The sequence below is a fragment of the Gastrolobium bilobum genome, unplaced genomic scaffold (assembly GCF_033153095.1).
Source record: "Gastrolobium bilobum isolate Gb01-03AN ecotype WA unplaced genomic scaffold, APGP_CSIRO_Gbil_v1 utg16099, whole genome shotgun sequence".
NCBI lineage: Eukaryota > Viridiplantae > Streptophyta > Magnoliopsida > Fabales > Fabaceae > Gastrolobium > Gastrolobium bilobum.
The window spans coordinates 282202-298749 of record NW_026898009.1 but is presented as its reverse complement, the minus strand read 5'-3'; the positions used below and the strand labels follow the sequence as shown (position 1 = coordinate 298749).

General features: G+C 37.8%; 1 long non-coding RNA gene across 2 annotated transcripts; it reads right to left on the bottom strand.

Annotated features, from left to right (window-relative positions):
- Window positions 1-14840: 14840 nt before the first annotated feature.
- LOC133312201 (uncharacterized) lies at window positions 14841-16233 on the bottom strand. 2 transcript variants are annotated; one of them, XR_009751648.1, is made up of 5 exons: window positions 16183-16233; window positions 16008-16085; window positions 15531-15612; window positions 15271-15328; window positions 14841-15144 (listed from the first exon to the last, which is right to left on the bottom strand). It is a non-coding gene; the product is annotated as an uncharacterized LOC133312201 (long non-coding RNA). The 2 variants fall into 2 exon arrangements; XR_009751647.1 differs by lacking the exon at window positions 16183-16233 and having other exon boundaries at window positions 16008-16175.
- Between the last annotated feature and the right edge of the window lie 315 nt (window positions 16234-16548).

The following is a 16548-nucleotide window of genomic DNA, read 5'->3' as shown; positions in this document are numbered from 1 at the left end:
CCCAAAAGCTCAAGGAAGCAATTTTCAACAGAGAATTCAAGGTGGAGGGTTGGATTATAAATTCAACAATTATCTGCAACCTCCTCAACTTCCACATAAGGAGCCATCTGAACTAGAGAAAGCAATGCTGCAGCTTTCCAACACCACAAATGATCACATGCATACTACTGATGTCTTCATGAATGAGACAATAGCCTACCACAAGAATCAAGATGCATCCATCAGAAACTTGGAGACTCAAATTGGCCAACTTTCAAGACAACTAGCTGAGAGGAGTCAAGAAAGGAGCAATGCAGTGTCAAAGGAGCAATGCAGTGTCATCACTACAAGGAATGAGGAGCTAGAAAAAGAGAAAGTTGAAGTTTCTACAAGAAAGGATGAACAAGCTCAAAAGGATAAAGAAGAAGCAAATGAACAACCTTCTGCAGTTCAAAAGAAGCAATGAGATTTCTCACGTTTTGAGAAACCTCCATATCCAATGAGGCCCAAGCAAAATGAGCAAAGGAAGCAATTTTCTAAATTTTTAGATATTTTTAAGAAATTGCAGATTAATATTCCTTTTGCAGAAGCTCTGGAGCAAATGTCTTCATATGCCAAATTCTTGAAGGAAACATTATCTAAGAAGAGGAAGCTCGCAGAGGATGAACCGATTACACTAACAGAGGAGTGCAGTGCAATCTTACAAAAAAACATGCCTCCATAGTTGAAGGATACAGGAAGCTTCAGTATTCCATGCACAATTGGCAAGACGACTATAGAGAGAGTCTTATGCGATCTTAGTGCCAGCGTTAATGGGATGCCATTAACCCTGACGAAGAAGCTGGGAATTGATGAAGTGAAGTCAACTAGGATGAATGTTCAACTGGCCGACCGCTCAACAAAGCAAGCACATGGTATTGTGGAAGATGTGCTAGTCAAGGTAGACAAATTTCTAATTCCTGTCGATTTTGTTATTCTTGACATTGATGAAGATGCAGTGTGCCTATGATTTTTGGGAGGCCATTCTTAGCAACCTCAGGAGCGTTAATCGATATACCTAAGGGTGAGTTGATAATGCGCGTGGATAGAGAGCAAGCAATATTCAAGGTACTCATAAATTAAGCTCCTCCATTACCTGCTTCTCAACCTAAGAATCAAGTCAACTACATTGCGGAGAAAAAGGTTGAGGAAGGGAACAAGAAAGAAGTTCATCAGTGGCATGAAGAAAGCAAGCCAAAGGTTAAGATGGAAAAACCAAAGGTTAAGATGGAAAAGCCCAAGAGTAAGGAAAAACATGTGAGGACTAAGTTTAAAGTTCCTGAGAACCCTCATCCTCATCCACATGCATATGATCAAGGAAGGAAACAATACTGGACCAAGAAGATTGGGTCATCAATGGTAGCGTGCTTCCAACCACCATAATCGCAAGGGGTACGTCAGGCTCGTGACGTTAAACAAGCGCTACTTGTTGGATATGTTTATGTCCTCTGCTACATATTTCTATTTTATTTTGTTTTGATGTTTAACAAGTGTGTGTGTTCCACTTGCGCAGAAGTTTTAGTCTTCAACTAGTTTAGTTTTATTGCTGGGGACAACAATTTTCTAAATCTGGGAATTGGGCGCACCACATGCGGTACAGAGGAACCAGACAAAAAAGACATCTAATAGAAAATTTTCTGAATCAGGGGAGATATCTGAACATTTTTTGCTCATTTTCTTTTGTTATTTTGTTTTGATAGAAGAAATTCTCTAAGCAACATACCTGGATCTGTGTTAGCTACTCATGCAATAAAATGATTAAATTTTAGAGAGCATATAAGATACTGTGTGAGAAGTCATAATGGATAAATGTTTTGAGTAATGCATTGAAGTATAAGAGTTTTTATTGCTCGTTTGATTGAATTCTTTGTTGAGAGTTACAGCTAATATGTGATGATAATGGAATTTAGATTCTAGTTTGATTGCACAGCCGTGAGGTTTGGGCCTATACAATAATTTTTCTTTGTGGAACGACCTCACTGTGATAATACTCTAGAACTTGATCTTTTTCTCTATAATACATGCATGATCTGAAATGATAAAGGCAATTCTTTCTTGTTAACTCATTGGCCAAATAGCTGACCTAAAAAATTTCTATTGCTAGCCCCTTTGAGCTTCAGTCTGTTGTTTCTTGTTGAATTTAACCATAAGACTCTTAGCATATTTTCCTGTCAACGCACCTTGAATAAGATTGAAGCACTGATTATAGAAATTCAAGGAAAAATTAAGTTCACAGAAATAAAGTGATAGTGAAAGCAAAAGCTGAGACCAAAGAGAAAAGAAACAAAATGAAAAGTTGCAGAGCAACAACAAAGCATGAAAAGGTCAAGAAGAAAAAGAAAAGTATGAATAGAAAGGAAAGGGCTAGATGAAATTGTGTCTGAGTGTGAACAACTAAAAATTAGTTGTGTTTCAATCTCATATACAGTAAAAATTAGCCATTTTCCCCAAATATTCCTACCCTAGCCTAAGGTAAGTTACAACCTGCAAAGACCTTTGGATCTAATTATGCATGTTTTATATGTTCATCATCTTTGGGAACTTTAGCATGAGATCAAGCCTATGGTAGTCTTATTGCACTGATGGATCGAGAGTTTAAACCCTATACACAGGAGTGGAAAGTGCAGCGATTATCTTGGTAAGGAGTGATTGAGCTAGATTCTAATTCCCTATGCGAAAAGTGAGTTTTAAAAATTTTCAACTTGAATTCACTCATGTAGAGCATTATAGCTCTTAATCTCTTCCATGTAGAAAATGTCATTAAGTACGCAAATTCTTCTCACAGAGTTATCATTGCTGCTTAATGTTTGATCTTATTTATTGTTGGGGACAACAATATCTAAATCTGAGAATTGTTTGATATGCCTTCAGCATATAGGTATTTTAGAGTTAAAAGAACGAGGATTCAACAGTAATTCAGTGATAAAAAGCATGATTCTAGTAAATTATTGATAATCTATCTTCAGGCACACTTTCACTCTGATTTTAATGTTTTTATAAGAGGAAAGCACGAAGACTGTTAGAAGGTAGAGAGTATGTTAAAGCCCAAAGAAGCGAGAGAGTATGTTAAAGAATAATATAAATCATTAAAAAATTCATTATCCAATATGTTAAGATTTTGAATTGAAATAATTCTTTAAAATTATGATATCTCTATAAATTGCTTTGTAGTAGATATCAAGGCAAAGACAGAGCACCGAAAGCAAGCGAAGGCGATGGACGATAATGGTTAGACTAGCCAGGTAACGTGTTTTGTCGGAGCAGGTTCTACCTTGCCAGTATGCCTTTGAGTAAAATTCATCTCTTTGTATCAAAATCATAGTGCTTTCACGTAATAATTTAAGTTTTTGGAAATATTTAGAGTTTCTTATTAGTCCAATGAATTCGACCATTAATATATATAGGAGGACAAAATTTTACAAATTACACTATTTACTTCTGGCCCGGGAGAACATTGTGAAATCTAGTGTTCTCCCGGAAGAATATAGTGTAGTTTGTAAACAAAAAAGTTTATAAATATAAAATGTCTCTTAATATATAGCTTTCACATAAAAAATTAAATTTCTGAATTGAATTGATTTTGTACTATTATTAATACTCTAGTAATTAGAATTTTTTTTTTCTTGTTCTTTTCCTATCTATATTCCTTTCAAACTGTGTCACACATAACTACGTCATGGAGTTTACGGAAGCAAGAAAACGTAAGATATAAGAAGGTAGAAGAGATCTTGTGTTTGACACTTTGACTGATACTGTCCATAACTGAATACTTGTATGAGGGAATAATGACAATCAATCCGCTATCTAAAGAGGTGCGGCATTTTCCATTTTCCAACATGCTCAGTTAAGAATTTTTTAACTTAGAAAATTAGGACATATAATATTGCAGAATCAGATACACCAGCCGCAATTGAATGAGTTTAATTTTATTGTTGGTATATTTGACACGAAAGCATCACTTGTTTGAATGGATTAGTTAGGTCTTAGTGAAATAGGATAACCATGGAAGGATTGGAGAAATATACCAATCCATTATGAATTAAATCAACTATTTCAAAGAAAATAGAAAAAAGAAAAAGAAACATGAGACCAATATATATATATATGGGGCATGATATTCTTACACCGGTGTAAGAGTTAGAAGTCTTACACTCAATCTTGACCATTGATCAACTTGTATCCAATGGCTCACGTTACTAAAAAATTTGAGCCCTTAAATATAAATGAGATCAATGGACAAGATTAAGAGTGTAAAATGATCCTTACCCTATATATATATATATATATATGCTATATTTTATTTGGATTTGTTGATCTAAAAGCATTATATTGGAATCGTCCCCCATAAGCATTATGTAGTAGATAAACTATTGCTAGCCAAGATAGAGTGAGATTTAAGGAAATGGTTGCTTTGGCATGTATTCTGTTGTGTCATAATTGATGAATTTTAGTTATGTTTTTTGGTTTATTAACTTCAGTTATATCAGTGGCTATTTAATTTTTCCTTTTTGGTAGTGAAACATGTATTATATATTGCACAATTCATAGTACCAAAATGGTATATATTGAACTAAAAAAATGGGAAGTATCTCTTTTTAAAAACTTTTGCTAATTACATTATGTATTGCCAGAAGTACATAGTATATTTTCGGGAGTACATAGTGTAATTTGTAAATAAAAAGTTTATAAATATAATCTTCTCTAAAAAAAGTATATATTTTTTTTTTGGAGATATTCCAATCGGTTCATCACTTTGCGACTAATCTAATTCGAGGCGGGTCTCGAGATTAAGGCTTTAAACCACTCCAAAAGACTATACTAACAAGAATCAAACACATTACACATATTCTTATCTCATTTACTACCAAAAATATACTTGAGCTTAGTTAAAACTTAAAGAAATAGAGAGAGAAAATGTTAAAGGTAGGAATTAGATTCACCCAATTTCCTGAGTCTATGGATAAAGTCACTTTATCAGTTAATTACTGGGCCATGCGCATGCCTAGATAAGGTTCTTTTAAATATTCTTCCTTAGTTCCTTGCACCACATGTAAAGCTATAGATGAAGCTTATAATAAAGGAACTACTTCTGCTTTCTATAAAAGGGCACGTTGGGTCTCTTCCTCTGAAGCAAAAAAAACCACACAACCCAACTAGCAACTAATTTGATATATTCTGTTACAGCACCATTCTACATCCATGGCAGATCTCAGAAATATTGGTTTAGAAGGCTTTGCTTTGATAGACAAGTTCTATGGTCCACAGAGAAGGAACACTGCCAATGATGCATTCCCTGGGCGACGAGAACGTTTTTGCGTGGTTCATCAGGTGCCCAACGGTGTGATGGAAGAGCCTGCTATGAATAATATAGAGAAAGGGGCTGTAAATTACCCTAAGGGAAAAGCCCAAAATCGTTGGGGTAGGCCCATCAAACTTTAAGCAGTTTGACTTGAATGTTATCGTTGGCTTATCTTATAGTCTCTGTTTCATGTGGGTTACTCTTAATATGGTATGTATGTAGAGCTCGAAGACCTGCATCTATACATAAATCAAGGTCTTCTGTAGCTTAGGAAGCATATGTAATTTATTAGTTTAATAAGTATCCTTTATAGTTTGTGTGTTATGAATCAAGTCTTGAGTGAATGCATGGAAGATACATCTTAACTACTAGCCTGCATGTGTTCTCATTTCAGCCACTTCCCAAGCTATTGTGTAAAAATCATCAATCCCCGAAGTTCATTTCCGTCTTTTTATTAAGATTAAAAATAATATCTATCCGAATTCTGACACCTCTCAGATCTAATTATGTAAAGAAGCAGATAAATAACGAGTAAAAACGAGTAAGACAACATAACATGTAAACTTATCAGGCTAAAGTGCAAACAATCAAGGAATATAAGCAGCAAGAGCATAGAGTATGAGATTTTTTTTCGTAAACTAAGAAAAATTTAGGTAGGTCGGGTTAGACAACGATATTCTATCAGGGTCAGGATAGATACTCCAACCTTTTTGAGGATTTTTGGACTTGGAAAGGGGGAATTATAGATCGCCCACAAATAAGGTCCTCACATCGGTCAGCGGGATTCGAACTCACACCATTGTGAGGTATGAACCTAATCCTTAACCAAGTGTGCCCACTCTTGTACAATGCTTGGTCATTTTACCTTTCAGATAGGACTTACATGTAGTTTTTAATTCAAAGACTATGGAACTTTCAATCTATTTTTTTAACTAAATCATGTTTCTTGTTTATCTGGTCCAATTGGAAAGGCCAAAGTTATGTTTCATTTGAAACTTTCTTTTCTTTGGTAAATGCTTTTGTTCATCATCCTTTTTATTCAACATTATAAATTCAATGGAGTATAGGATACAGATAATAAAGACTATTTAAAATAATGCTCCGAAACAAATAAAAGAAGATAAACTTCTTATTGAAAGTGAAAAATTAAATTGTACTGTCAAATTAATTTTACACAAACATTTAATAAAAATAAAATTTATTTTCAAATTCTGAACAAATAAACCATCATTCAAAACTAAAGTCCTTAAATTATCAAAAAAAATATATGGGAGAGCCACATAAGCAACAACGATTTTCTATGATAGCAAATATAGCAACGGCAAAGAATATGGTGTGTCATAGCATAACTAAGCACATTAGCATCAAGTATCACATCATTAGGGAAGCAAAAGCAAACCAAGAAACAAAGCTTAATTAATCATTGCAAGACTGAAGAATAATTAGTAGATATTTTCACAAAGATCAAAGTTCGAATCACTAAAAGACATAATCGAAGATACCAAAATGCGCATCAAGGAGGAGTATTAGAATATGCTCCACATTTCTAGATTTATCAAGAATTAAATAATATAAGATTTTGTCGACTATTGTAAAATGACTCTGGGGTTAAGGAAAAATATGTGGTGAAAAATTATTGTAAAATTGAACTCTCTAGATTAAAAAATGTTGACCGGGTAGGATATAAATAGGCCAGGTCAAGTTAGACTTTTGCTTAAATAAACTAAGTTTATGTAAAATATTTTAAGATTTGTTTGGTCTGTTGTTAGTTTTGTGTAGGCCTAAATTATATGTTTATTTGGCCTATATTCAAAAACAAAAGATTTGGCCTTCATATGTTTTAGGCTATTAGACATTCAATAATTAAACAAATAATTAAAATAAAAATAATTTATTATTAAAATAATAATTTTATTTAAAATAAATAATATGAAATAAGTTAGCCTGTAGGTTTATAGGTTGTCCTTTATAAAAAAAGGCCTATGAAATGTTTTCTAAATTTTTTTTTTTTTTTAAATTTGAACCTATTATATTTTACAAAATATGATATTACAAAATATGATAGAGCAAATCTGACCTAATGTAAGTTGGGTCGAAGCCCCATGATAGGCCACTTGACCCGTTATGCCCCTAAATTCTATTATCACGCCTCAAGGCTCAGTATTTCACACTGAATCTTCACCTTTTGCATACTATTTATCCCATTACTATTTAGTTCTTACTCAAACTAGCTACTAATTTTCTTATCCTAGGAAACAAAAACATCTTCCACCAATATTCTCACAACTATAAAATATCTCCAAGTTAGTTAAAGAAAATGGTATTGAACTGGCTTGAACCTGCAGGATCGAACATCACCCACACAAAAAAGTTTTGCATGCGATTCCTTTGTAACCTGAGGCTTTTGGCAAAGCCTCAGTTTTAAAATGAAATAATCTTACCTTTTCTTACAACTTTTTGAACCAAAAGTATTAAAAACCAATTTATCAATTTAATTCTTGACTGACTTGGAATGAGCTAACCTCTCAAACTCCTAAAACATTTTACCCAAAAAAGAAGAGGAACAGCGACCATTGTGCCACTGTTTCCACTCTTATTTACCTAAATGCCACGCACCTGAACTTTTTTCCCAAACTGCCACGCGGGCTAGTTCGCTGGGAGTAGTAGCGAACTAGGCATGATGATGTGTCAGTCAGCTGCTGGTTCTCAAGTTCGCTTGTGTCAGCCGCGAACTTGGGTGATAAAAAGCCTGCAACGTATTTTGAGTTCGCTGCCTACGCAAGCGACCTAGGTGGCACGTGTTTGAACCCTGCCAACTTCGCTGGGGGCCAAGGCGACCTAGGTGCCACGTGGCAGTTCCCTCGAAGTCCGCTGCCTTGGTCAGCGAACTACTTGCCGACAGCTACAGGTCGCTGGGCCATAAAGCGAACTCAGTGTTATATAATTTAAGTCCCCCTTCCTCGATCAGTCATTCATTCTATCGTTCATTTTCAAAAGAAATTTTTCCATTTCTGTGTGTGAATTCTATTTTCAGTACATAATGAGTGAGAATAACAATGATGTAATATGCCTTCTATATTACAATGGGAGAAGATATTTTGGACCGAATGGTCAAGTGTTTGAAGAAGATACGAAGATCTTCCGCATGAGTCCGCGTTGCAAATATAATGAGCTCAAGAAAATAATATACAAGAAGTTGAGATTATAACGAGGTCAATCCTTGTCTCGACTGATTGTTAGATGTGCTTCTGGTAACCCCGTGCAATGGGTTGCTGTGGAGGTGGTTGAGGATGAAGATGTGTCACTAGTAGTTGATGCATTTCGACAGCATAGAGAGTCCTCATACATCGAGTTATATGCGGAACTAAACAACGGTGAAGAGGCAAGCACTCAATGTTTCATCCCTACCAGTCACTCCATAGACATTAACAAAGAGCCGGAAGTAGATGCAGAAGATATGAATGTGTCACCCCCACCATCATCTCCCCCAATAACACAACCTTTATATGTGATTCATGCCAATGAAGTAGATGATCCATCGGGGCGTACTGATAGTTCCGAGGAGGAGGTTGATGAAGGTCTAGTCCCTGACAGTGACTCGTCGGATACAGACGTTGATGGTGATTTCGAGTTGGAAACGTCCACTGCTTTGGTTCAACCGATTCCATCACCGGGTATTATTGGTGCGCATGACCCACCACCTGCTGCAGGTTAGGTAGTTTACCATTTGAGTTTTAAGATAGTTTACTGTTTCAGTTTAATTATATTTTTATGTACTTAACGACATTCGAAATTTGTGTTAAAAAGCAGTGGATAATGTTCCATTTTGGTCAGAAATACCACATTACACGCACATTAACTGGGCACACCCTGACCAAGAGTGTGATGACATGCAAGGGGCACAAGTACCAAATTGGCAAATGGGTCAAGAGCTTTATAAGGACCAGCAATTTGAAAGCAAGCAGGATGTACAAATGGCCATCAAACAGTATTGTATGGCAAAAAATCGCACAACTGTCGTACTAAAAAGTGATACGCAAAGGCTGATAATGATTTGTCAAAATCACAATGATGGTTGTCCGTGGAGGATGCGAGCATATCTGAAAAAAGGCGGTCATGAATGGATAATAGGCGTGTGGAACAACATCCATACGTGTGTATCTCAAACACTTTCACAGGATCACAAACAACTTAACTCTAGTTTCATTTGTGAATTGATCATCGGTAAGTCAACCATCTGGTAAATGTTTAAATTAATATTGTGAGTGTAACCCTAATACGTTGTTTGTCAAACCGCAGAAATGATACGTGAAGAGCCTAGTGTTAAAATTGGGTTAATACAGGAGAGGATTGCATCAAGTCTAGGATTTCATATATCATACCGAAAAGCCTAGAAATCGAAGCAGAAGGCAATTGTGAGGGTATTTGGGGATTGGGATGAGTCGTACGCGTTTCTGCCAAGATGGATGGATTATATGTTATTGTTTTCTCCTGGGTCTGCCTATAAACTGGATGTGAATGAACATAGGATTGATGGTCGGCTCGATGGTTCGCACAAGGTGTTTAAAAGGGTTTTTTGGACATTCAAACAGTGTTGTGATGCCTTTAATTATTGCAAGCCTATTCTCCAAATCGATGGGACACATTTGTATGGAAAATACCGCGGAACGCTAATGATCGCTACAGCTGTTGACGGTAGCAATTATGTCCTGCCTGTAGCGTTTGCTGTTGTTAGTTGTGAGAATATTGACAATTGGTCCTGATTTTTGGCCATGTTACGGATCGATGTGACTCAGAAAGATGGAATATGCCTTATTTCTGATCGACATGCAGGTATATTGGCAGCCGTCAATAATGTTGCGTTAGGGTGGCAACCACCCAAAGCGTACCATGTTTTTTGCGTGAGACATCTGGCAAGCAATTTCTATCATAAGTTCAAAAACATCATGTTGAAGAAGCAGTTAAAGAAGTTAGGTATGGATGTCACTAGAATTTTATTAATTTGTTACAATGATCGTATGACGCTGATGTTATTAGTTATTAACAATTATGTGTTGTCATGTACAGGCTACACTACATCGCGATTGGATTTTGACGCTGGTTTGGAAAAATTTAAAGAATCAAGCCCACAGATAGCAGCATGGATTGATCGAATTCCGAAGGAAAAATGGAGTATATCATACGATGCTGAAGGAAGGCGATTTGGCCATATGACTACAAACTTGTCGGATTGTGTTAACAAGGTTCTTAAAGGTGCTAGAAACTTACCAATCACGTCTTTGGTGCGCATCACGTACGCTAGGCTTAACGAATATTTTTTGGCCCACGGGCAGGAGGCTCGGGAAGAGATGGACAAAGGTAATCGTTTCGCCAAAGTGTTCTGGGTTGAATATGTTAAAAACCAACAAAATGCTGCAACACACTTTGTTACGTCGTATGACAGACAAAAAACACAATTTGAAGTTCAAGAGTCTTACAATCAAAGAACTCATAGAGGAGGAAAGAAATGGTGGGTTTCATTACAGGATCGGGCCTGTCAATGTAGTGAGTTTACTTCTTTTAGGTACCCATGTAGTCATGTGATTGCTGCGTGCAAATCAGTAAATCATGACCCCTTACAATACATTGATCCTGCATATAGTGCGTCATATCAATGCCAGGTATATTCCGGGCAATGGTATCCAATTGGTAATGAAGACTTCATCCCACCCAGCCAAGGCCCAACAATTCTCCCGGATGTGTCACTGAGACGTAAAAAAGGCAGGCCGCGAAGTACCCGAATCCGTAACGAAATGGATCAGCGCGAGGGTGTGAGCCAGCAGGTAAGATGTGGTTATTGTAGGGTTGTTGGCCATGACAGACGTCGTTGTCCATCGCGCTTGCAAGGCAATTAAATGTTGCGTGAAACAAACTTATTGAAACGTTGGTTACCCTCTTCTGCCTGTGTGTTGTCAAATGTTCTTTTTTGTTTTGTTTATAATTATGCCTGCTTTCATTTGATTCTGGGTTGTCGTTAGTCGTGATGTTTATTGAATGTAAGATGTTAATTAATATGATCATCGTGTGCTTACTGGTTTCATAATTTTCTTTTCGTTTATAGTTAACTAGGGATAGCACATAACACCACATGAATCTAACAATAACATAATAGTCAGCATACAGTAATAAATGGCAATCAAAGAATGGAGTCCAAAACAGATCATTTACATACATATGAATGCCCTGATAAAATAAAAAGTCCTATGATAAAACAACAAATCACTGCTGTCGCGGCCGCCCATGATACTTGGCACAACGTGCCTGGTTAGGCTCATATGGTGATAAGAAACAACGCTCCCTGGCCTGTCTATCTGGATTACGCCTGACCACGTCTTCACCGTCTCCTCCGGGTGCAACGTCTGCTTCCGCTCCTGGGTCTGCATCAATATCGTCCACAGTACCCGCAATGTCCTCCTGCGCAAGCAAACCTGTAGGACCAGATGAGGGTGACTGAAAGAAGTCAGCCGAAAATGCCTCTGGTGTGGCCATGACGGCAGGGGAATCAAATGTGGGTATGTAATCCTCTGTGGACTCTTCCAGACCGGGCTGACGATGCGAATTGGACTGTCCTGGAAACTGGCTGTGCTCGTGCGCAGAAGGCTCAACATGAGAATAATATGGACCACTGCTCTGACCTGGGAACTGCTGACCTGGGAATGGCTGAGTGTAGTGCGGCTGATATCCAGGGTACGACTGCGTCGGTGCTGAAAACCATGGGTACCCGAAGTGAGTCGATGACCCGCTAGGCTGAGACGGACCGCCTGGGGGAGGCCACCAGTAAGGCTGCGACAGCCCACCTGGAGGGTAAGCTGGGGCATAAAACTGACCGGCTGGACGGGGCGGAAGAGACTGCATAAGCACAGGCCTATCAGCCATAGCGGGAGCCTGATGATGCAGTGGCAGTCCCTCGTGGCGTGCACGCTGGCTAACACGCGGATGACGAGGCGGTTCCACTGTCTGCACCACTGCCGGCGGAGGTGCAGCCTCTCCAGGCTCTGTCAGTCTGCCAAACTCATCGAATGCGGACATCATCTGAAGGGTCTCATCGTATATCTGGCGATATGTGAATGCTCCTTGGGCCTCGTCTGATGCCATATGCAGAACAGTCTCCATGCGATCACTCTGTGAAGCGAATATAATGTTAAACGTATGATGTCATTACAAAAAAAATACAAAATGTAACAATATTAATGACAAGGGCTAAAATTAACGTACCACATGAGAACGAATGGCCGATCTCTGCATCATCCATCTACGCGTATGCTGAAAATACCACTGCATGTACGTGCTGTTGGGAGACAGATGACCTTCTCCCTGCAAGGGCTGTAGACCCTGCACAATGAGGGCATCCCTGGAATGCCACTGCGCTATATACAGTCCATGACGGTCCCTCCAGTCAACATCACCCTTACCAGTCAGGGTGATGGTCAGCAGCTCTGAACTCATGAAAGGATCGCTCGGTAGCGGCTGCCTAAAATGAAATTGCCTCAGCACTCTATCCGGCTGCTGGTAGACAACAATCTGGTAGTGTATGAGTGGGCATACAGCTAACCATCTGCGTGACTCCTCGGACGAGGGGGGATGCCCAACGAATCTGTCGTATGGCCTCCACTGTATCCTGCGGGTAGGCATAACGTCAATGTGATGATGATATCGTCTGATATGGGAGTAACGACGTCGTATGGACACATATTCATTAAACCTGCAAAACAATAACACGCAAAAAATTAGTAATTAACGTAACAGACAGTGAAAATGAAGACAAACAAAAAAACCAGACATACCTTGCTCCAAAAATAGCATCTGGATCGGTGATCGCTGGGATTCATGGGGAGATAGTAGGGAAACATGTCCATGCCCACAATTGTAGTAACAGAGTACAGCCACCCATATCCGATCGTCCTGGGTCAGTAACCTTGCACAACTCCCTGTACAAAGTAGCCAGGACAGCGGAACCCCAAGAATACGTCCTAGTCCTCTGAAAATCATCCAAAAATAGGAGATACCGCGCATGGACGAAGCTAGATGCAGTCTCAACGAAGAGGCAACCACCTATAATGCGCAAAATCAATGCACGTGTGTATCGCATACGGTCAACTTCATTGCCAGACCATTCATGCCAATTTAGATACCGTTCCCTCAGAAATGTAAGCGAAATTTGGTTTTTATATAAGTCGCGCGACCGACCCGGCCGAACGCCCAAAAAATCTCCCACCATCTGGGAGAAGGGATGACCTCCAACGCGGCCAGATACAACCTCTCCATCTGTAGGCAGTCCAAGCAGATGGTGGACATCCTCCAGCGTAATCGTCACCTCACCCATGGACATATGGAATGTGCGCGTCTCAGGACGCCATCTCTCCACAAGGGCCGAAATGAGATGGTGGTCAATCTGACAATAAAAAATTATTTTACATTTTATCACAATTGATTAACTATACAACATGTAATCTTTTTATTTATCTACTCTATGTATCACCAACCTCATGGTTGCGCAGACGCGCAATGTGATAAAACCCTGACTGCTGCAGGTAAAGAATGATCTCCTCGGGTATATTTAGATGATCCCATGAAGCAGCGTGTCTGACGTTTAGTACACGATCATCTGAATTTGCGTCACCAGATCTGTTCCATACGTACGTCGAAATGTGTTTCTCCTGCAACGTCAGGAGAGACGACACCAATGGACCAGGGTCAATGAAGGCCTGGTGCGGGTCCTGTTGCGGGTTCTGTTGCTCCAAGAATCTATTTACAAATAATAAATACAAAATTGACACGACAAAAATTCAGGCATTTTGTGGAGGTCATATTTTCATATTGTGGAGGTCTTTGACCCCCACAAAAGACATTTGTGGCATTCACCCAAACCCCCAGTTCTACCTTCGCCACAATATAGTTTGTGGGGGTTTTTTGTGCAGTGCCACAATTTGTTAAAGTATTTTCTGGAGGTTTGAGACCCCCACAAATATTGCACTTTTTGGAGGTTTAAAATCTCCAAAAAAATGTTGTATTATTTATTGGGATTTAGTAACCTCCACAAAATTCATCATTTTTTAAAGGACATAGACTGCTACAATTTATTTATTATTTTGGGAGATTTAAACCTCCACTAAATACTAGTTATCCAAATTTGAAAAGTATGTATATCATACTTTTGGAATTGGGCCTCATCACTTGATTTGTGAGCCAATTTATTATTTATTTGTTTGATCTTTTATCATTTCCTTGAAAACAATTGTTAAATACTAGTTATCCAAAAGCAACACCAATCATAGTTTATATTTATGTAGAAAAAAAATCAGTAGATATAACTTCCCCGTATATGCAGGAAAAAAAAAGCAACATAAGGTAATAATAGAACGAGAAGCAGAAGCATAAACAGAAACTGAATCATTCCCCATCAGATGAAGCAAGACTACAAAAACGTAATGGTAGCATTCGAATATCTGAAGTAATATTACTAAAATACTTAACAAAACCCTTCCAAAGTTCTATTCTCCATCAAACTATCCAAAAATAATGTGACAATTTTAAATAAGCAACAATTTTTATGCATAGGATTTGAAAACAAAATGAATATTGTAAATTGCTCTCAGCTTTCAGTCTGCTCTCCTTCGAATAGTGTTTCAGACGGTCACAACACTGCAGTACTGTCAAGAATAGGGTATAGATTCTTTTGGACATTTTGAACACCCCTGGTTAACAACCTCAAGTCAAACACTTAAAGTGTCTATTTCTGGAGACACTTTACCTTGTCCTCTTCCTTTGGGCAAACGAGAGTGGAAGCTCTGCAACAAAGAATTCAAGGCCAAACAGAAGGTTGGGTTTAGAAAGAGATGTCCAAAGTCACAAGGTGTTTGAGAAATTGTCTCAATCAAAATAAGAGAAGAGAAAGCAGTGTTAGTTACGTGTACCTGTGAGTTGATCAGGGTTTTCAAACGAGCAAGCACGCCGCGCTTGTTGTTGTTCATTCTGAGGGGAACCAAAAAAAAATTTAGTTATGAATTCATAATATGGAAAATTCTCTACAAGAATTCATAACATATAATATATACCTGCACTTGTTCGACTGCTTTTGGTAGTAAAAATAAAAATGAAAACCGAGAAGATTGTATAAAGATCAGATCACAAGTATGAATCAGTTAAGGATGGTAAAGCAGATTAAGTTGTATACCTATCAACTCCAAATTTTCCATACTTTCCTTCAATGTATTTTATTTATTCTTTGTTCGCTCATATTTGAGGGCCTCACAAACCTGTTAAACAATTAAAGGAACAATGCAAAAGTAAAATAGTAAGACATGCAAAAAAGAAGAAGAAGATCATCATATATACATTGTATTTTCAAAAGAAACTAATTCAAAGAAATTCAAAAAATACTAATCTCAAATATGTAGCAAGACTCCTAACCCAGCCATTGCATTTAAGGGTTCAAAACTCAAGAGCGTACTATTCAATTGAATGGATAAACTACTTCCAAAATAATTTCTAATATCCAAATGATGACTATATATAATTAGAATTTGATCTTTCTGATAATCACTATATTCTAAGACTGAAGGTAAATTATAAACCGACATGAAAACACCATTTCATTAACAAAACTTCCTAGAACACAGACTGCCATAAATAAAATTTCGTAAAAACTAACCTGAAGTTCTCAGCAAGGAGGCATGCATTTGTGTGTTGAGTCATCATCTCCACCAATACAAGGTGACAGGTAAATAAACTTTTTTATTTCAAATAAATCCAAAACAACCATTTCGAAAATTCAGCTAAGAAAGCACGATTACGTTTCAAAAACTTATGAAAAAGAAAAAATGGACCTGATATCTATAAGGATAAATATAATCAAAGGTGAGTTCAAGGTATTTGCACTTCATAATGCCAGCAGGACCACCTCTGAATCCATACAATGTGCTTCCTTGTAATCATAGCCTTGTAATCAATAATGCCTTTTATAACCTGAAGAAGAGGAAATTAAGTGAGGAAAGAAACAAAAATAAGCTCTAACTACACGCTCAAAGTTGAAACCATATTAACTTGATACCGTGTGTGTGTCCTCTCGAAATGCAAAGATACAACTATTATTAAATAGGAATCAATTTATACAATTTTGATGTGACTCAGCAAACTCCCTAATTATATGTGTGTGTGTCCTCTCGAAATGCAAAGATACAACTATTATTAAA